At 38.2% G+C, this 21373-nt stretch overlaps 1 protein-coding gene across 12 annotated transcripts in view; it reads left to right on the plus strand.

Moving 5' to 3' along the window:
• Positions 1-17253, plus strand: part of LOC145538978 (uncharacterized) — a 225031-nt gene extending 207778 nt beyond the window's left edge. For 3 of the 12 annotated variants that reach the window (XR_014077394.1, XR_014077410.1, XR_014077397.1), the window contains 2 exons: positions 6105-6174; positions 8112-8289. The gene's annotated coding sequence lies outside the window, so the exon portion shown is untranslated. Of the gene's footprint in view, positions 1-6104; positions 6175-6580; positions 6620-7683; positions 7903-8111; positions 8290-17151 lie in introns of those variants that run through there. The other 9 variants (XR_014077409.1, XR_014077400.1, XR_014077423.1 and 6 more) reach the window with 6 other exon arrangements.
• Positions 17254-21373: the final 4120 nt, after the last annotated feature.

The following is a 21373-nucleotide window of genomic DNA, read 5'->3' on the forward strand; positions in this document are numbered from 1 at the left end:
CATGTATATTATCATATGTGAAACAGAACACCATTCCATGTTCGATCCATGAGACAAATGCTCAGGGCCGGGGCAATGGGATGACCCAGAGGGATGGGATGGGGAAGGAGGTGGGAGGGGGGTTCAGGATAGGGAACACATGTAAACCCATGGCTGATTCATGTCAATGTATGGCAAAAACCACTACAATATTGTAAAGTAATTAGCCCCCAACTAAAATAAATAAATTTATTAAAAAAAAAAAAAGAATTTTTTGCACTTTGTTGTGATCCATACTGTCACAGGCTTTAGCACAGTCAATGAAGTAGATGTTTTCTTGGAATTCTCTTACTTTCTCTATGATCCAGCAGATGTTGGTAATTTGATCTCTGGTTCCTCTGCCTTTCTGAATCTAGCTTGTACATATGGAAGTTTTTGATTCACATACTGTTGAGGCCTAGCTTGAAGGAATTTGAGCATTACCTTGCTGGCATGGGAAATGAGTGCAATGTGTGGTAGTTTGAACATTCTTTGGCATTGCCTTTCTTTGGGATAGAAATGAAGACTGACCTTTTGTCATCCTGTGGCCACTGCTGAGTTTTCCAAATTTGCTGGCATATTCAGTGCAGCACTAAAGCCTCATTTTTAGAGTTTGAAATAGCTCAGCTGGAATTCTATCACTCCTACTAGCTTTGTTTGTAGTGATGCTTCCTAAGGTCCACTTGACTTCGCAGTCCAGGATGTCTGACTCTAGGTGGGTGAGTGATCACACCATTATGGTTATCTGGATCATGAAAATCTTTTTTGTATAGTTCATCTGTGTATTCTTGCCATCTCTTCTTAATACCTTCTGCTTCTGTTAGGTTAATACTGTTTCTGTCCTTTATTGTGCCCATCTTTGCATGAAATGTTCCTTTGGTATCTCTAATTTTCTTGAGGCGATTTCTAGCCTTTCTCACTCTATTTTTTTCTCTATTTCTTTGCATTGTTCATTTAAGAAGTTTTTCTTATCTCTCCTTGCTATTCTTTGTGACTCTGCATTCAGACAGGTATGTCTTTCCTTTTCTCTTTTGCCTTTCACTTCTCTTCTTAGTAGAATAACCAGCCAAAAATTGCTGACCTTACATGTCTGCTAATCCACTACTGCCCTTTTACTGGGGATCTCAGTTGTGAGTTCTGAACTCCAGTCTCTATTACTACTGCTTTAGTGTAGAGAATGATGCTGAGTGTGTATGTTTATGCTGATATCTGGATACACATATGGCAATGATTAGTTAATTAATAACATAAACTGAAGGGGTTCTAGGGCTCCTCCAGGAGAGATTAAATGAATCTAAATCCCAACAAACAATAAATTAGTTGTCTTCAATCTGTGCTGCAGCTTATGTGTTCACTAAATTTGATCAATATATAAAACTTATTTTTTACAACTGAGTGAACACATGGTCAGCAATCTCTGTGAAACAGACCATGATCTAGGTGGATTTTGACATAGTTTGCGGAATGAGGTACAACTTGATGCCAAATAATAGATAAGAGGTATAGGAAGAGGGCAGCCTGTGGTAAGGAGATATAGGAACCTTATTTTGTTAGTGTGTAAGACATTGTGATCGCACAGTGCTAACACCTAGTCAAGGGTTCTTAAAAAAGGCTCTTACAACTTCAGGGTGAATCCAGAAACCATCTCTAAGGAATTAGTTTTATTTATTTATCCCTCCATTGATTCAATCAGATTTTTCTAAGTGTGTACTATGTATGATGAAGAGTTTTAGGAAACTGCTTCAAAAGAGACTAGTCCCAGGTAGAAACAATAGTTGTATTAATGGCCATGGAGCTCAACCATGGCCTTGAATCAGATGTGAAGAGCATCATAATGTATTGCACTTTTCCAGTTCAATGTGTATTTATCTCTCACCTTACAGGACTCACTGGGGACCTTCAGTGTCTTGTAACTTTTAATTGCCAATGAGCCTCTGGCAGTTGTGGCTTACCCTAATGGACTGAAGATATATAAGATGCTTTCAGTTACCTCCAGAAAAGTGCCCCAGTCAATGGCAAATCTTTTTTATTGGCTTTTACTAGGTCCTTCTCTGTGTCCTCAAAGCAGGGGAGGCTATTGGAAAGAGATCCGTGTGGGTTTTAGGGAGTACTGACACATGCTTTTGAAAATGAATAGAGGGGGTGACTTCTTTTGATACCATTGAAAATCACTTGCTGGAATCAAGCTGATATGGATCAGCCACAAGGACTGTATTATTGATGGATGACACAAATGAATTTTTAGCAGCATCTAAGTCTATTGATTCTATCTCCTCTATATTTTGAAAGTGTTGTATGGCCAGTAGCCTGAAGCTTTACCGCAGGACAGGATATTTGGTAGAAGTGACTACTTCAGAAAATGAATACATATCTGCACACTTTACTGCTACAGGTACATTAGTTTCCTAGGTCTGCTATAAGAAAATACCTAAAACTGGATGGCTTAAACAACAGAAGTTTATCATGGCATTTATGGAGTCTAGAAGGAGATCACAGTGTCAACAGAATTGTTTCCTTCTGAGGGTTATGGAACTGTTTTACACCTCTAAACTTGTTCCAGTGATTTTGTGGCAATGTTTGGTATACCTTGGTTTAGGGTAGCATCACTCTGATCTCTGCCTTCATCTTCACATGGTTTTCTCCTGGTGTGCATATCTAGAAGCTCCACCCCACCCCAACATGACCTCATATTAATTAATTACATATGCAACAACCCTGTTTCCAAATAAGGTCATGTTCTAAGGTGCTAGGGGTTACAAAATCAACATATAAATTTTATGGAAATATAATTCAACCTTTAGAGGTTCCCTGATGGCAACAATGGTGTGTTCATTCACCTAGAGCCAGACATCCTAGAGTCTAAAGTCAAGTGGGCCTTAGGAAGCATTACTATGAACAAAGCTAATGGAGGTGATGGAATTCCAGCTAAGCTATTTCAAATCCTAAAAGATGCTGCTGTTAAAGTGCTGCACTGAATATGCCAGCAAATTTGGAAAACTCAGCAGTGGCCACAGGACTACAAAAGGTCAGTTTTCATCCCGATCCCAAAGAAAGGCAATGCCAAAGAATGTTCAAACTATCACACAATTGTACTCATTTCACATGCTAGCAAGGTAATGCTCAAAATGCTGCAAGGCTTCAACAGAATGTGAAATGAGAACTTCTAGATGTACAAGCTGTGTTTAGAAAAGGCAGAGGAACCAGAGATCAAATTGCCAACATCTGTTGCATCATAGAGAAAGCAAGACAATTCCAGGAAAACATCTACTTCTGCTTCACTGACTATGCTAAAGCCTTTGACTGTGTGAATCACAACAAATTGTGGAACATTCTTAAAGAGATGGGAATACCAGACTACCTTACCTGTCTCCTGAAACCTGTATGTGGGTCAGGAAGCAACAGTTAGAACCACACATGGAACTAGTAGTGCAAAATTGGTAAAGGAATAAGTCAAGGCCATATATTGTCACAATGTTTATATAACTTCTATGCAGAGTATGTGTGAAAGTCAGTCAGTTGTGTCTGACTCTTTTCAACCACATGGACTGTAGCCTGCCAGGCTACAGGGATTCTCCATCTCCATGTCCATGGAATTCTCCAGGTCAGAATACTAGAGTGGGTAGCTGTTCCTTCTCTAGGGGATCTTCCCAACCCAGGAACTGATAACAGGTCTCCTACATTGCAGGCAGATTCTTTATTGTCTGAGCCACCAGGGAAGCCCAAGAATACTGGAGTGGGTAGCCTATCCCTTCTCCAGCAGATCTTCCCACCCCAGGAATCAAACCGTGGTATCCTGCATTGCAGGCAGATTCTTTACCAGCTGAGCTACTAGGGAAGCCCTCTATGCCGAGTACATCATGAGAAGTGCCAGGCTGGGTGAATCACAAACTGGAATCAAGATTGTAGGAAGAAATATCAACTACCTCAGATATGCAGATGATATCACTCTAATGGCAGAAAGTGAAGAGGAATTAGAGCCTCTTGAAAAGGGTGAAAGACAAGAGTGAAAAGGTTGGCTTAAAATGCAACATTCAAAAAACTAAGATCATAGCATCTGGTCCCATAGCATCTCTTCATGGCAAGTAGAAGAGGAAAAAGTGGAGGCAGTGACAGATTTGCAGTGACAGATTTTACTTGGGCTCTAGAATCACTGCAGAAGTTGAATGCAGTCATGATATTAAAAGATGCTTGCTCCTTGGAAGAAAAGCTATGACAAACCTAGACAGCATAATTAAGAGCAGAGACATCATTCTGCTGACAAAGATCCATATAGTCAAAGCTATGGGTTTTCTGGTAGTCATGTGTGGATGTGAGAGTTGAACCATAAAGAAGGCTGAGCACTGAAGAACTGACGCTTTCAAATTGTGGTGCTGGAGAAGACTCTTGAGAGTCCCTTGGACAGCAAGGAGATCAAAAAAGTCAATCCTAATGGAAATCAACCTTGAATATTCATTGGAAGGACTGATGCTGAAGCTCCAATACTTTGGCCACCTGATGTGAACAACCGACTCACTGGAAAAAACCCTGATGCTGGGAAAAATTTGAAGGCAAAAGGAGAAAGGGGTGGCAGAGACTGAGGTGGGGTTGGATAGCACCACTGACTCAGTGGACATGGATCAGAACAAACTCCAGTAGATAGTGAGGGACAAGGAAGCCCGGCATGCTAAAGTTCATGGGATTGCAGAGTCGGACATGATTTATTTTTATTTTTATTTTATTTATTTATTTATTTATTTTTAATAAATTTATTTATTTTAGTTGGGGGCTAACTAATATGATTTATTGACTGAACAACAATGATGGATCAGGCGGTAAAGAATCTGCCAGCAATGCAAGAGATGCAAGAAATGTGAGTTCGATCCCTGTGTGCAGAAGATCTCCTGGAAGAGGAAATGGCAGCCAACTACAGTATTCTTACCCAGAAAATCCCATGGACAGAGGAGCCTGGCAGACTTCAGTCCATAGAGTCGTAAAGAGTTGGACATGACTGAGTGACCATGTATACGATATCATGCACTTGAGTCAGCCTTTAATGATAGGGAAGGAATAGGCAGAACCTATATCCTGTTTCTAAGATCATGGCATCTGGTCGCATCACTTCATGAGAAATGTGTGGGGAAACAATGGAAATCGTAACAGACTGTATTTTCTGGGCTCCAAAATCACTGCAGATGGTGACTGCAGCCGTGAAATGAAAAGACACTTGCTCCTTGGAAGAAAAGCTATGACAAACCTAGATAGCATATTAAAAAGCAGAGACATTCCTTTGCCTACAAAGGTCTGTATAGTCAAAGCTATGGTTTTTCCGGTAGTCATATATGGCTGTGAGAGTTGGACCATAAAGAAGGTTGAGTGCCAAAGAATTGATGCTCTTGAACAGTGGTGTTGGCGAAGATTCCTGAGAGTCCCTTGGTCTACAAGGAGATCAAACCAGGCAATCCTAAAGAAATCAACCCTGAATATTCATTGGAAGGACTGATGCTGAAGCTGAAGTTCCAATACTGTGGCCACCTGATGCAAAGAGTTGACTTATTAGAAATGACCCTGATTCTGGGAAAGATTGAAGGCAGGAGAAGAAGGGGACAACAGAGGATAAGTTGCTGGATGGGATCACCGACTCAATGGACATGAGTTTGAGCAAACTCTGGAAGATGGAGGAGGACAGGGAAACCTGGCATGCTGCAGTCCATGGGTTTACAAATAGTCAGACATGACTAGGTGACTGAACAACAACAACAATATCTTGCTTCATGGAATGAATATAATGCAATACAAACCGCAGAGTAATCTCAGAGGCCACAATGATGACTGGACTCCACAGACAGGGCTCACAAAATTTGCAAACCTGACTCAAAAGTGTAAGAGATACAAATCAAGTTATTTGCCTATCCCAACATGGCAATACTGTCTTGTGGCTATTTTACACAATCTGGGAGATCTGCTTATTCAGGTTTACTTGTAGAACATGCTCTTGTTCAGTTGTGTCTGACTGTTTGCGACCCTATGGACTGCAACCCTCCAGGCTCCTCTGTCCATGGGATTTTCCAGGCAAGAATACTGGAGTAGATTGCCATTTCCTTTTCCAGGTGATCTTCCCAACCCAGGAATTGAACCCCTTCTCCTAAGTCTCCGGCATTGCAGGTGGATTCTTTACTGGTGAGCCACTGGGGAAGCCTCACTTGTGGAACACTTAACTAAATAGTAGATCATTAAGGTAGAGCAATTTGCTTTTGCAAAGTAATATTTACACTATATTCTATTTTTCATATTATTTGTTTTAGAATCACACAGATATGCATATAGAAAATACTAGTATATAATGAAACAAAACTATAGAAAATATTTGTAAATCATTTCTCATAGAAAAATTTTATTATAATAATAATTATTAAACTATAGTAAATCCAGAGAAGACACTAAAATTAAACCGTGAAATTGTATCTTATATCCTGTGGCAGTCCTCTTAGCAGTTTGGCTGAGACTGTCACCAGTCTCAAGCTATGCTAACATTTCTACTTGTGCATTCAAGATAAATATTCTACTTTTCCATACTTTATTTCAGTTTTGAACTTAGCAGCTGCTTCCCCTAAATCTTTGCCAGGTAAGACTTGAAGAGTTTTTATAATAGTCCAGGTGGAAGAGATAATAAGGCCCAACTTAAGAGTTGAAATCCTTGCTTATCATTGGAGCTCAGCCTAAAATCTGCTAGGCCATGTGGTTGTCAAGCAACCAGCTAATATCCTATAATGATCTACAAATTGATGCCTGTGCTGGATGAATGTTCTAGTCCAAACCCAAAGCTTTACACAGTTAATTGAAAGCTAATGTCCTCATTAGTGGCTGTTAGGGAGGCTCAACAAGTGCAGTTTGCATGTGCTAAGTGTTGAATATTTATTAGACATGTTGTTTAATACCAAGTAGGAGGAACTGGACAGTCCATCTGGTGGTAACTATAAGAATAAAATGATTGTTTGGAACTGCCCAAACCATAAATATGTTCAGGAGAGCTGATGCCCACCCTACTGTTCACCACAACTGGTTAATCTACAGCACATCTTCCTGGCTCCTGACTCTTATTCTCTCTTAGCAGGGTCTCAGTATTACCAAGTCCAGACTACTTCCAACCCAGTAGGTAGTGCTCAGACCTCTTATTATAGTCCCTGTCAATCATCCACAGTACATCATAAATTAGGAAAAAAACCCAAAAAACCTCTGTCGTTGATGTCTGTAAGGCCCTTTTGGTTGATATTAAGTAAGGGTAAATTTAAAATACACTAATGTGTAAGAAAATTATATTTTTCTTAATTGCTTCTCACACAACTAACCCACATTTTTAGGATTCATCCTGACATGTTCTTCCTTTGATTGGTTGGTTGTCTTTTTTGGGGGAAATTTATTTTTTAAGAGACAGCTACTTTAAGAAAAGTCCTCTAAAAAATCTTAAGTGATTGGTACTTGCTAAATTATTCAGTTGATGTGTTGATCAACTCTTGTGAATTTAGGATTATGTTAGATTCTGTAAGGGGTAAAAGAGAAATATTCCATGCAATCCTTTTCCCTCACTGCCATGGAACCAACCTTCTTTTTAAGTGTCACAAACCACTTTTTAAAAAGTTAAAGTAGGACTCACAATAATTTCCCTTTGTTACCCAATTCCTTTCACAGTATTCCCACAGAACCCACTTTTATTGCTAGCCCCATAATGTGTGCTGTGTGCTTTGCTGTTCAGTGCTGTTGGACTCTTTGAGACCTCATGGACTGTAGCCCACCAGGCTCCTCTCTCCACGGGAATTCTCCTGGAAGGAATACTGGGGTGGGTTGCCATGCCCTCCTCCAGAGGATCTTCCCAATCCAGGGATCGAACCCAGGTCTCCCACATTGCAGGTAGATTCTTTACTCTCTGAGCTCCCCATAATAGCCTAACTTAATTCTGTCTGCTCTGATATAGTTTCTTTAGGCCAAGGGCAATATCTTCCTCTTTGTACCAGTGGATCTAGCATGAGTGAACATATGCTCAGAAAATAGCAGGTGCTCAACGAGTACCTGATGAATGAATGAATAATTGAATAATTATTTTATACTCTCTCTTCCAGTACCTGGGTCTACTAACACGTCTGTGACGCTTCTGGATATGCTTAAGGACATTTCTATGGCCTCTAAAGAGAAAATTCTATGTGAAATTAAAGCCCTAGGTTGGTGTCAGAATTGTGCCTTATGAGTAACCTCAATCAATCAACTTAGATATAAAGCCAGTCCATTAACAAAAACAAATATCTTTTTGGTAGCTTTGTTTATTAGAACTATCCAACTATCCTTTGGAGATGATATAAATATTCTGTATCCGCACAGTAAAATCCAATACCTGCTACCCATACATGGCTGGTATGACTGGGGAACTACATGTTTTATTTTATTTAATTGCAATTAAATTAAATAGCCGCATTTATTAGACAACACAATTCTATATGGTTCAGAATATTAATGAACTTCAGTGTTTTGCTGTTAAATGCATGCCGATATGTTGCTGTAGGTGGTAACACAATTCTGACTTGTAAAGGTCCATATTTCTAGTACACTTCTTTGTCTAATGAGGTCTAGATTTATTATAGGAAACTTCTATTCTGTAGCCATAATGTAACACAACATTTACCAATTTTATTAATTGTCTGATGTCACTGAATAGCACCCTGATTTGATAGCAGCTTCCCTGAATCAGGAAGATCCCCTGAAGAAGGGAATGGCAACCCACTCCAGTCTTCTTGTCTGGAGAATTCCATGGACAGAGGAGACTGGCAGCATACAGTCCATGGGGTCGCAAAGAGTCAGACACAACTAAGACTTTCAGAAAACAAAGAAAAAAGAAAAAAAATTCTACCATTTCTCAAAACAACTTTTTTTGAAATTTCAGGCATATTATAATACAAAAATATGTCTATCTTATAATTTTAAAGTAGAAAATTATTTAGATTTCTGATGTAGAAAACATACAATAATTCCACTTGTGACTACAGTTGTTTCTAAAAATATGTTACGATACATACCACATTCTTGAGTAAAGATTTGATTTCTCTTTGAAAAACAAAGTTTTTAAACCCATTTATGCCTCAAACTTAGTGCTTTTTAACCTCTAAGCTAACTAAAATTTTCATTAAATGTGCTAGCTTTTTAACACTGAATTTTGGGGAGCATTGGTGTTATTTTCTGCCTTTGTCTCTGTAGTTTTTAACCTCAAATTTCTCTCTTTTTATATCTGGCTCCTTAACTGAGTCCTTAAAATCTCTTCACCTCAGAGAGATACTTCTGCCATTGATGCATTAACTAATTAGAGCCTTGTTCTTTGTCTTTAAACTGATAATCCTTTCAGTCTTAAAAATAATGAAATTCAGTTGATTTTAAATTCACATAGCTTCCAATTAATTTTGTACTTCACCTCAGTAGCCCTCAGTTTTTAAAAATAGGTTTTCCTTAAAAAGTCCTTTCATAAAAAGTATTGTAGGGTAAAAATGTTCACTTTGAAAATTCAGAAAGAAAAAAATTATTTCACTAAAATGATAATTTGCTGAGACAAACAAGAAAATTATTTTTAGATACGCAAGAGCTGAGGGGCAAGTGTCTCCGTGGCTATTTTAACATATTCCCTATGCTAAATCCAAGTCCTAGATGTTACACCAGGCACAGAAGCTGTGCTCTCCTAGATAAAGGTAATGATAACATTTGTAATAAAATAATAATGTACCCCTATGTGTCAGGCTGTTTCTCTTTCTTACTCTCTCTATCTCTCCCTCACACATACACCTCATGCCCCACCATGGGACATCATTACTGTCATTTCTCAAAGAGCAGAAAACAGAATCCAGCAGCCATAGCCAGTAACCTTTAGTGGTAGAAGTAACCTCCACAGCCTTTACTGACTCTCCCAGTCTCTCCTTGAAATAACTGCCCAGAATTCAGAAGACTTCAAACCTCCAGACTTCCAGCTAGCCAGATAAATAATATTTATTCAGTTTCCTCACATATATTGGTACTATTCTTGGTACAGAAGGAAATCTATGTACTGTAGATCTTTTTCTTTTTTACATTTACACATATTATCCTGAAAGTTATTTTTTTTAAACAGTTCTGTGGAGATATAATTCACATACCATAAAATTCACCATTTAAACACTTAAAGTACAAAATTCTTGTGGTTTTATTATATTCACAGAACTATGCAACCCTCACCACACACAATCTAATCCCAGAACATTTTCATTAGCCCCCGAAGAAACTTCTTACCTGTTAGCAATCACCCATTTACCCCCAACTCCAGTCCTTGGCAACCACTAATTTATTTTCTTTTTCTATGGATTTGGCTCCTTGGGAAATTTCATATAAATGGAATCATATAATATGCAGTCTTTTGTGATTGGCTTCTTTCACTTAATATAATATTTTCAAGGTTTATTCATATTGTAGCATATAATAAAGATTCATTCCTTTCTGATTGTCAGTATTCCATTACATGAACATACTCCATTTTATTTATCCAATAATCAGTAGATGGATATTTGGGTTGTTTCCACTTTGGGACTATTATAAATAAGCCACTATGAACATTCACATATAAGAATTTTGTGTGAGCATATATTTTCATTTCTCTGGGTTTAGACTTAGGTGTAGAATTGTTGAGTCATATGGTAAATCTGGTGTAGAATTGCTGAGTCATATGGTAAATCTATGTTTAACATTTTAAAGAACTGCCAAAGCTGTTTCCCAAATGCACTATTTTACACTCACACCAGCAATGTGTGAGGGTTCCAATTTCTCCATATCCAGCAGGATTGATCCTTACATCTTATCACATGAAACAGTTTAATAAAGGGGAATTTCACACAAACATAAAATTCAAGGATGCTTTTCCAAAGATTAATCTGTAGTACTATTGAATTATCCAGAATGAAAAAGGAAGAGTTCAATAGAACTAATATTGGTCAATTTGAGTCCTGGCTTGAAAAATATCTCATTTAATAAAATAACTATTTTAGAGGTTCTTTCTCAAGTCTAGAATCTCATCAATTAGAAGTACCTGTTCAATTGAATTTCTTGCTTCTATCATTGCATATGATTTCTTTTTGCTTAGTTAAGGACTTTAGCTCTGGGTCCCAGACAAAGTTTGATCATGCCAACCATATATAAAGTTCCTTACAGAGGACTGAGATAGAAAATGCTCAGAATGTATATAACTGTTACCATCTTCATAGTTGTTATTATTTTTAAAATATATACCAAAACAAGTACTCATTAACCATGCTGAAAGTTTAAATTTTGTCATGACCCAACCGAAAGTTGGCCTTTCTATCTACATTTTCTAAATGGTAGAAATTTCAAAAGATATTCTTCATGTCTCCCTACAAAAACAAATGAAAATCATGTCCAGGCAAAATGGCTTTTATACATTCTAAGCTCATATAACCTCTAAAACTTTGACTTGAAAAATGTTTAATTTGGATGATACAGCATATTCCATAGTGTCTAGCAAAGTACTAGACACATATTAGGAACTTAGTAAGTATTTAGTGAGGGACGAAAGGAGGGAGGAGAAAAGGGAAAAAAAAAGAGAAAAGTGGGAAAAAAAGAAAAGGGAAATAAAGAAGAAATAAGAGGTGGAAGGAAGTTAAGTAAGAAATTTAAGGATGCCCCTGTGATATAGAAAAGTGGGTACTCACTAGAATATAACAATAACCAGAGATCAAGGGTCTGCACAAATTATGAACCTCCATAACATATTGTATAATACCACAATATGTGAAGCTTCATTAGTACTTGCCTATATATGAAAAGAGATGATTATAACTGAGTTTAAGTAACCTGGTAGATATCTGTCTCTAGTGACTAGATTAAAACCTGGGGTCTAGAAGAATGGTGATGTATTATCATGAGGCCCATCAGGAAAGTTCATAGGAGAAGATAGCTCCTAGCTCCTAGAAAGCTCATAGGAGGGCACCAGAGGTAAACAAATCAGTTTAAGAAGGCATTATGCTGAATAGGTTAAAAGAGAGAAAGGTATAAACCGTATAACTCGTGTAAGCTGTAGAAAAATATGACTTTGCAAACTAATATGGAATTTTCTGATGCAGATTTCAGAGGTTCCCACAGCATCTTCAGTCATAGGAAACTTCTCGCCACTAAGTTTAGCCTGTGTGAAGGGAGAACACATAAAGTAGGGGCACAATGATTCAGGAGTCAAGCACATAAGAGTAGAAATCAGTTCCTTCAAATACCAGAAGTACAGAAACAGATCAGTGATGAGTGTGACAGGATAAGCCTCTCCCCCCCAAACACCAAATGTCCACATCCTTTAAACCAGTCTTCTTTCTGTCAACTGTCCTTCATCTAGCGTACAAATTGGAAATGATTCAATCAACTCATTTGTGTGAAATACTATATTTACTCCTCTAAGTATATTTGGGTTTTATTTAGGATCAGTTCCTTCTGGTCAAATAAATGATGCTGTGTTAGTACTCACCCAAGTGTCAGTGAGGGTCAGATGAGGGGATGCATTTTGAATAGTCAGGGAAAAGGGGTGTGGAGAAGGAAGTAGAGAGGATCTCAGTAGCTCCTCAGAGCATACACCATAGTTAACATCTTCCCTACCTTTTGCAAAGTGATAGCTACATATCTGATGGGGGGAGGGGATGGGATGATACATACCAAGTAGATATCGAAGCTATCAATTATTGTGCTTTGGAGATGTGGTCTGGCTTCAAAGGGTCAAGAAAATGTGAGGAAGTACAGAATACAGGCAATTAGATTGGGGAAAAGTTCATGGTGTCAATTTTAGTTTCTGGAATCAAGGTCAAGAGACATGGATTTGAGTCCAACAATGACAAAAAGTTTGTGTAATTTACTTTCTCTTGCTTTCTTTCTCTCTATTTTTTTCATTATCTGTAATGTTAAGGCATCATTTAAAAAAAAAAAGAAAATCATATTCCTTGTACAGATGTAAAATGAACACAGGCCAAGATTTTGATGAGGGAACCAAGAAGATACCACAGCTGGTTCAAAACAGAATGCAAAGTGCCACATAATTGTAGTCAGGTAAGGAATGCTGAATTTACAAATGCAAAACTAGTAAAATGAATCTATATCCATAGAGCAAAAACTAACTGCACTCTACCAGATGCATTTCTATAAATAGGTATTATTTGCACTACTATCAGTTTTTTATAAATTAACTTTTATCTTGGTAGAGTTGTAAAACATGCTCATCAAAGATAAGAATCAAACAGGACACTCATCAAATTTCAGTCTTTCACAATTTTTCCTTAAAATAGATTAGATTATCTCTTGGGCTCTTTCTAATTCTAATATTCAATTAGTTTCCACAATCAGTAAAGGGAATAATAGAATAAGAAAAACGGTAAGAAAACCAATGAATAGAAAAGTCTGAAAAAACTTAATTTCCACATTGTTAACCTGGTCTTGTCACCAATAACCTTCCATCTGTCTGTCTCACATTCTGGAATTGTGTGCTTATTATTAATAGGTACCATACTAGTTTAAAGAGAAAGGAGGAAAATCATAAATCACAAGAGACTTTAACTTATTATACTCAGGGATAAATGGAAAAGCTTTCATTGCACATTCACTGGGTGCCAATGAAATACCATGATCCTTGGTTAAAGTAAAATTTGTTCTTGGTTAGACTGACAAGGGTAATTAATGCTTCTGTGGAAAATCCCTGATCCCAGTTACTTTATGTCACATGAAAAAAAAATTCCCCTATTCACTCCTCCCTCATCTGCAGTTAATACTGAGTTATGAATCACACAATGACAGCCCTGCAAAGACAAGCAAAGTGGGGGGCCTGCAACAAAGCGCATATCGAGGACTACAAGAAATGGCACATTCACCTTCCCGGAGCAGAGCTGAGGAGGCCTTGTTTCACAGGTTATAGTACAGGAGGATATCCAGGGCTCTTCCTAGGCTACCTATTATATTAGCATCTTTGGGTCATCTGGCCAGGTTTACCCCTCTCCCTCACACACATCCCTTCTTTTCTCTCTTTCATCAGGGCATGTCATTTAGTAGCAGGCCACACAATTAGTTTTCTTTTTTTTTCTTTTAACCATAACAACCATTATCTCAAGGTCTATTGAAGAGAAAAATTATCTTGGTAACTGAATAGCAATAAAGTGGTAGTAATTTCAGAGGAATTTGCATTTAAAAGAGGAAGTTTAAACAACTTTTGAACAGGGGAACTTTCTTGATCAATCAGTAGGTTTCACAGATGAGGAAGTGGGCTCAAAAGTGGTCAGGAATTAGTTAGTAGAGGATGCAGGTGAGATTTGTCTTCCTCCAAAATCTGATCCAATTTTACTGCCTAGCAATGCTGACCACAAAGGAAAGAGTCTCTTACAGAGGGAATTCCTGATAATGAGAATAATGAAATTATAGAGTTGTGAGGTCTTGCAGAGAACTCCCAGACCTCACTGTGTTCACTTACTCTGCTCGAGGAAAACCTTACTGCCCAGAAAAAACTTTGGTAAAAAGGAAACCCTGCTTTCTTCTCTTTGTTAAGGTGGGCTCATTGAGGGGAAAAAAAAAAGGTATAGCAGCGAGTGGGAAGCAGAGGAGCATCAGCTCTGTGCTATCCTCTGGTCTTCAGTTTCTCCCTGCACCCACGTGCAGATCTGTCTTTACCACAGCCTGGAGAGAATATGTCTGGCCATACTTAGAATGGGAGAGCATAAAATAACTTACCATTTAGTACTTTGAGGGATATAGAATCACTCTTAACCTGCCTATAAGTGTGGTTAGGGGTCAGTAGGGATTTGGGGGATAAAGCTATATGAAAAGTGAAAGTGAAAGTTGCTTAGTCATATCTGACTCTTTGCAACCCTATGGACGTAGCCTGCCAGGTTCCTCTGTCCATGGAATCCTCCGTGCAAGAATACTGGAATGAGTTGCCATGCCCTCCTCCAGGGGATCTTCCCAACCCAGGGATCAAACCCAGGTCTCCCGAATTGCAGGGAGTTTGTTTACCATCTGAGCCACCAGGGAAGCCTCATGAAGCTCTGTGTACAGTGCTTAAGATGGGAGCCTGGTATCAGTCACACCCAGGTTTGATGCCTGATTTTGCTGTTTATTAACTATGGGACTTCACGCAAGTTAGTTAATATCTTCACTGATAAGATAGCATCAGGGCCTACATTATGGGCTTTTAAGTGGATCAAATGACATAATGAACATAGCATGTCTGACATAGAGGATGTGTTCAATAAATGTTAGCAAATTTAAAATTACTAATTTAAATAACTCCTATATGAGCTCCACGTAATTGTTCTTTTCAGTCATAGCACCAATTGCGTAAAGGGCTTCCCTGGTGACTTAGCTGGTAAAGAATCTGCCTGCAGTGTGGGAGACCTGGGTTTGATCCCTGGGTTGGGTAGATCCCCTGGAGGAGGGCATGGCAACTCATTCCAGTATTCTTGCACGGAGGATTCCATGGACAGAGGAACCTGGCAGGCTACGTCCATAGGGTTGCAAAGAGTCAGATATGACTAAGCAACTTTCACTTTCACTTTTCATATAGCTTTATCCCCCAAATCCCTACTGACCCCTAACCACACTTATAGGCAGGTTAAGAGTGATTCTACATCCCTCAAAGTACTAAATGGTAAGTTATTTTACGCTCTCCCATTCTAAGTATGGCCAGACATATTCTCTCCAAGCTGTGGTAAAGACAGATCTGCACGTGGGTGCAGGGAGAAACTGAAGACCAGAGGATAGCACAGAGCTGATGCTCCTCTGCTTCCCACTCGCTGCTATACCTTTTTTTTTTTCCCTCAATGAGCCCACCTTAACAAAGAGAAGAAAGCAGGGTTTCCTTTTTACCAAAGTTTTTTCTGGGCAGTAAGGTTTTCCTCGAGCAGAGTAAGTGAACACAGTGAGGTCTGGGAGTTCTCTGCAAGACCTCACAACTCTATAATTTCATTATTCTCATTATCAGGAATTCCCTCTGTAAGAGACTCTTTCCTTTGTGGTCAGCATTGCTAGGCAGTAAAATTGGATCAGATTTTGGAGGAAGACAAATCTCACCTGCATCCTCTACTAACTGAGTTAATTCCTGACCACTTTTGAGCCCACTTCCTCATCTGTGAAACCTACTGATTGATCAAGAAAGTTCCCCTGTTCAAAAGTTGTTTAAACTTCCTCTTTTAAATGCAAATTCTTCTGAAATTACTACCACCTTATTGCTATCTAGTTACCAAGATAATTTTTCTCTTCAATAGACCTTGAGATAATGGTTGTTATGGTTAAAAAAATGAAAAAAAAGCAACTCAAAAATTGAAAGAATGAACATGGAAGAGAGAAGTGGAAAAATATCAAATCACTACCCCTAAACCACAAAAATCACCTTGAGAGAAGAAGTGATTCAAAACCTGTATCACAGGGAGTAAAGAGAGGTGGTGAGGGAATGGACATTAATACAAAGGGTTGATAATGTGAAGGACACTAAACCATCATAATGTTTATTGCCTTGGCAAAAATCTTTTTTCAATCTGCAATATCACCTTCAGGTTTTACACACATCTTCAACACAGCAGACTTTTGGGACTATGCAGAGCCTGAGGACAACATTTCATTTAAAAAGTTATGATTGTATCTTTAAACAATACCAAACAGATATGCTGCGTTTATTTTTCATTTGTTTTTCACTTACAAAAAAGATACCTGGCATAACCAACTAGCAGAATACAGCTGTGAGTCAGAAGACTAACTACCAGTCCAGAAAGATTACTGAGGCCAAAAAAACAATATAAGAATGGTCACCTATCATTGCCCCTTCCAGCCCACTGTGTCACCAGCATCACTCCCAGACACACATACTCATGTCCAGTAATTTTTAACTTAACAAGGGAATGGAAGACATAACTAAACTCTGTGTATGCCTGTGTATGATTCACTTCTGTTAATTAAGACTAGTGTCTTGCATCGTTGGACTCCCAGGGATTCCCCAAGGCCCAACCTGTCACTAATTCTGTATCACTTCTTTTTTACAGCTCAGTGTCTTTTCTCTCTGATGCCCATATTGGAAAGAAATTTAAAAATAATTATAATTGATGAGTCTATTTTGTTTGTGCTTCAAAGAGCTAACAGGAACAGAGCCCCAAGAGAAAGAATGTTACCAGGATGATTCTACATTTAACTAAGAGATTCTTGGACTCTCAGTTGAGGAAAAAAAAAAAAATGGCCTAAACATCACAATGAATATTTATTGAGCACTCACAGGTATGTTAACGGCAGTCACAATTTCAAACAGTAGCAAAGGCATCTTTTTATTGAAAAGGAACAGGAGTAGAAGTCGAAAGACAAGGGATTCTGGTTGAGAATCTGAAAACATTCCCTTTCAATGCCCTCTGAGTTCTTCCCTCTGAAGAGGGTTTTCCTGACAGCCTTAAAGGGTTATGTAAGAATCAAGAGGGACAATATATAGAAAAGCACTTGATAATCTGCTAAGTATTATATAAATATATATTAAACTGCACATAAGATCATTATATTAAAAGACAAACACACCCTGGAAATTTAATGAAATCAAGGTGAATACTACTATTGCAAATAATTCCTTTCATCTTACAAAATGTACAACAGTAGTAGGGACAAAATAAATGTTTAAACAACGTTTCAGGGACTGGGTGGTCAGTAGTGCTCACTCACTAGCAAAGCATCTCACTATTCTACCTCGATCTCCCAGTATACATAACTCCAAAAAGTAAAATATACTTAAAAGTATACTTAAAAGTAAAATATATATAATTTTTCAGAAATTGCAGTGTCAAACCCTGAAGTATGTTTCATCCTTTAACACACAGATGGGGTGTTTCTAATGACAGGTGTGGTTAGCATACAATGCCAAAACTTTTCTCAAATTACTTCCACCCAGTCTAACCCTTACTGTCCATCTCACAAGTCAGAAATAGTGTGAGATTACCTGGGGAACAGGGACTATTTCCCACCCACTTCCAAACTTCTAAGGCAGGAAAGATACATATCCAACTTACTGGAAACATTTCAAAACTTTTGAAAATAGATAAAACTATATAGACTGTGGTTAAGTGCTCTTTAAATTGCATCAATTAAAATGCAACGGTTTAATCAAAACAAAAATCTGTAACACTGAAAATTTGAATATTTTAATGTAACTTAAACAACATAACATTTTAATCACTTTATTTCTATTTGGGTGACATTTTTTGAGCTGTCTACACAAAATTCATTGATAACTGGTAACATTGCATCATTTTGCCTCACTAGTGGCATAAATTCCCACTGGGGTAGCTGCATAGTTCACAGTGATTAGTAACTATTTCCAATACAGAGGAGTGAGTTTCATTAACTATGTCTTACTCTGAGACCCTATCCCTGGTTGTATTTGACTGATTTAGGGTGGACACTTATCTCCAAATTTTCTCCTAGGATTTTACTATACTTTTGTACTAAAATGCACAATTACTTTGGTTCATTGAAGAACTGGTCCACTAACTGAGTTCTCTAGGACTTTCTCAGAGCCTGTTACTAATGGCTGGTTGCCCAATTCTTCCTTGGAATCTGTAAGATAGCCTGCTGCTGCTAAGTCGCTTCAGTCGTGTCCGACTCTGTGCAACACCATAGACAGCAGCCCACCAGGCTCCTCCGTCCCTGGGATTCTCCAGGCAAGAATACTGGAGTGGGTTGCCATTTCCTTCTCCAGTAAGATAGCCTAATATGTGTCTAATTAATTATTTTTTAGCCTCAGTTATTTAGAATTCATACAGCTATTTGCAGTCAAAAGAATTTTAATATAGAAGCTGTTATACAAGTTTATCTTTCCTTTGTTTATTGTAGTAGGCAGAATTCAAAAATGGCCCCCAAATTCCACAACCTGTATGCACTCCCTGTATAATTCCTTCCCCTTGAGTGGATGCAGAACCTATGAATATGACAAGATACCACTCCTATAATTAAGTTACTAATGACTGAATGAGTGAAAGTCACTCAGTTGTGTCCAACTCTTTTTTTTTTTTTTCAGAAACATTCAGGAAATTTATTCACAGAAAAGGAAAAGAAGTAAATTTAATCTTAGAATGACACCCCAACTTTCTCTCCAGGGCAAGGTATTTTACAGATGAGTAATTTTTTCTTTATCTGTATCATGGTACAGCTGCCTCAGAATCTAAAGGAAGAATATACAAATTCTCGATTTTAAGAATTATTTTCTCAAAGCTTTATAAGATTTTCATATTTAATTTTTATAGGAAAATTTCCTCAATATATTTTACTTTCTCTTTTCTTTTATTCTTTTTAAAAATGATTCTATTTTTAATTTTCACTAAAACATATTTTCTTAAATGATATTCATGTCTTGTGTTTTGTTTTGAGTAGTTTTCCTATAGCCAGATTATAAAATTTCTATCTAATTTCTCTGTTTATTTATTTATTTATTTTTCTTTTTTTTTATAAACTTATTATTTTAGTTGGGGGCTAATTACTTTACAATATTGTAATAGTTTTTGCCATACATTGACATGAATCAGCCATGGGTTTACATGTGTTCCCCTTCCTGGACCCCCCACCCACCTCCCTCCCCATCCCATCCCTCTGGGTCATCCCGTTGCCCCGGCCCTGAGCCCTTGTCTCATGCATCGAACATGGAATGGTGTTCTGTTTCCATGTGGTGTCCAACTCTTTGCAACTCCATGGACTAAACAGTCCATGGAATTCTCCAGGCCAGCATAACACTTCTCCAAAGGATCTTCCCAACCCAGGGATCAAACCCAGGTCTCCTGCACTACAGGCAGATTCTTTACCAGTTGAGCCACAAGGGAAGCCCAAGAATACTGGAGTGGGTAGCCTATCTCTTCTCCAGGGGATCTTCCCAACCCAGGAATCAAACCGGGGTCTCCTGCATTGCAGGCTGATTCTTTCCCAACTAGGCTATCAGGGAAGCCCAAAGTTACTAATAAGATGTGACCAAAGACCTAACTAACCTATGCCTAGACTGCTGACCCACAGAAACTGAGAGATAATAAATTATTTTGTTTATAAGCCACCAAATTTGTTGGAATTTTTTACATAACAATAGAAACCAATACAGTTATCCATTATTTTGCCTGAGATGATCTGTGACTCTTTTCTGTCTCTGGAATTATTTGAAAATTGCCAGTTTCCCATGGTTATACCACTGGGACACTATCTTACTTTCTAGTCCTTCTCTTCTTCCCCTTCCACACCTCTGCCCATATGTGGTTCAGCATTCCTGAGAGTTTGAACCAATCAGCCAAGATTAGGTGGGTGGTGGTTTAGCTGCTAAGTCCTGTCCAACTCTTGTGACTCCATGGGGGTAGCCCACTAGGCTTCTCTGTCCATGGGAATTCCTAGGCAAGAATACTGGAATGGGTTGCCATTTCCTTCTCTAGGGGATCTTCCCAACCCAGAAATCAAACCCACATCTCCTGCATTGCAGGTGGATTCTTTACTAACTGAGCCACCAGGGAAGCCCCAGTCAAGGTTAGGAGAATTAATAAACTATGGTTCAGAACCTTGGAGAGCAGTCACTGTACTACCTGCCAATCCCTTCCTCCATACCTGTGCTCTCCACCAGACTATCTAGCCATAGCTCTCTCAAGAAAATGAATTCTGTAGTACTCTCTGTACTCTTCCTGTTTCATGGTATCTGTAGAGAATACCCACAGACAGTAACTGATAGAGGAATAACATTGCTACATGCGTCAATGTCTGCTTCTGTCCATAATTTAGACTTATCTTTGCCAGAAAACTTTCTATACCACTCCAGTCTGCACTGACATTTCCCATACTTACCTTTTACAGTACGTGTATGCATTATACAACTTGTATAAATTATTTTAATCCCCTCCCTCAATCTAATGTTCTCTTTTTGTACATGGTTACAACTAATTCCTTCAGGGAATGAATCATTTTGTACATTTCTATAGCCTCAAGTACAAATCACTAAGCCTTTATTGGTTAATGGGGGCCATACACAATAACATTAACTTTAGTTTAGTTAAACCTTGGGTTTAACTAAAAATTTGATGAGGAAGGATTTCTAGCCCTTGGCATACAGTCCTTTTATAATTCCCTTTCCTTGAGTGTGGGCAGAACCTGTGACTATGATGGGACTTAAAATATCAAACTGCGATTTTGTGGCCAATTTCTTCATTAAATTCTATCTTAGACCCTGGTCTAAAAAGATAAAGACTGGATCTGAGGAACTGAGGAAGAAACTCATGGACACTGGCCAATCCCATGTCCAAACTTTCTCAAACATCAAAATGATAGGAGAACCACAAAGAGTTACATCAGAGTGAAC

This window comes from Giraffa tippelskirchi, chromosome 2 (assembly GCF_054371585.1).
Source record: "Giraffa tippelskirchi isolate mGirTip1 chromosome 2, T2T-mGirTip1v1.2.pri, whole genome shotgun sequence".
NCBI lineage: Eukaryota > Metazoa > Chordata > Mammalia > Artiodactyla > Giraffidae > Giraffa > Giraffa tippelskirchi.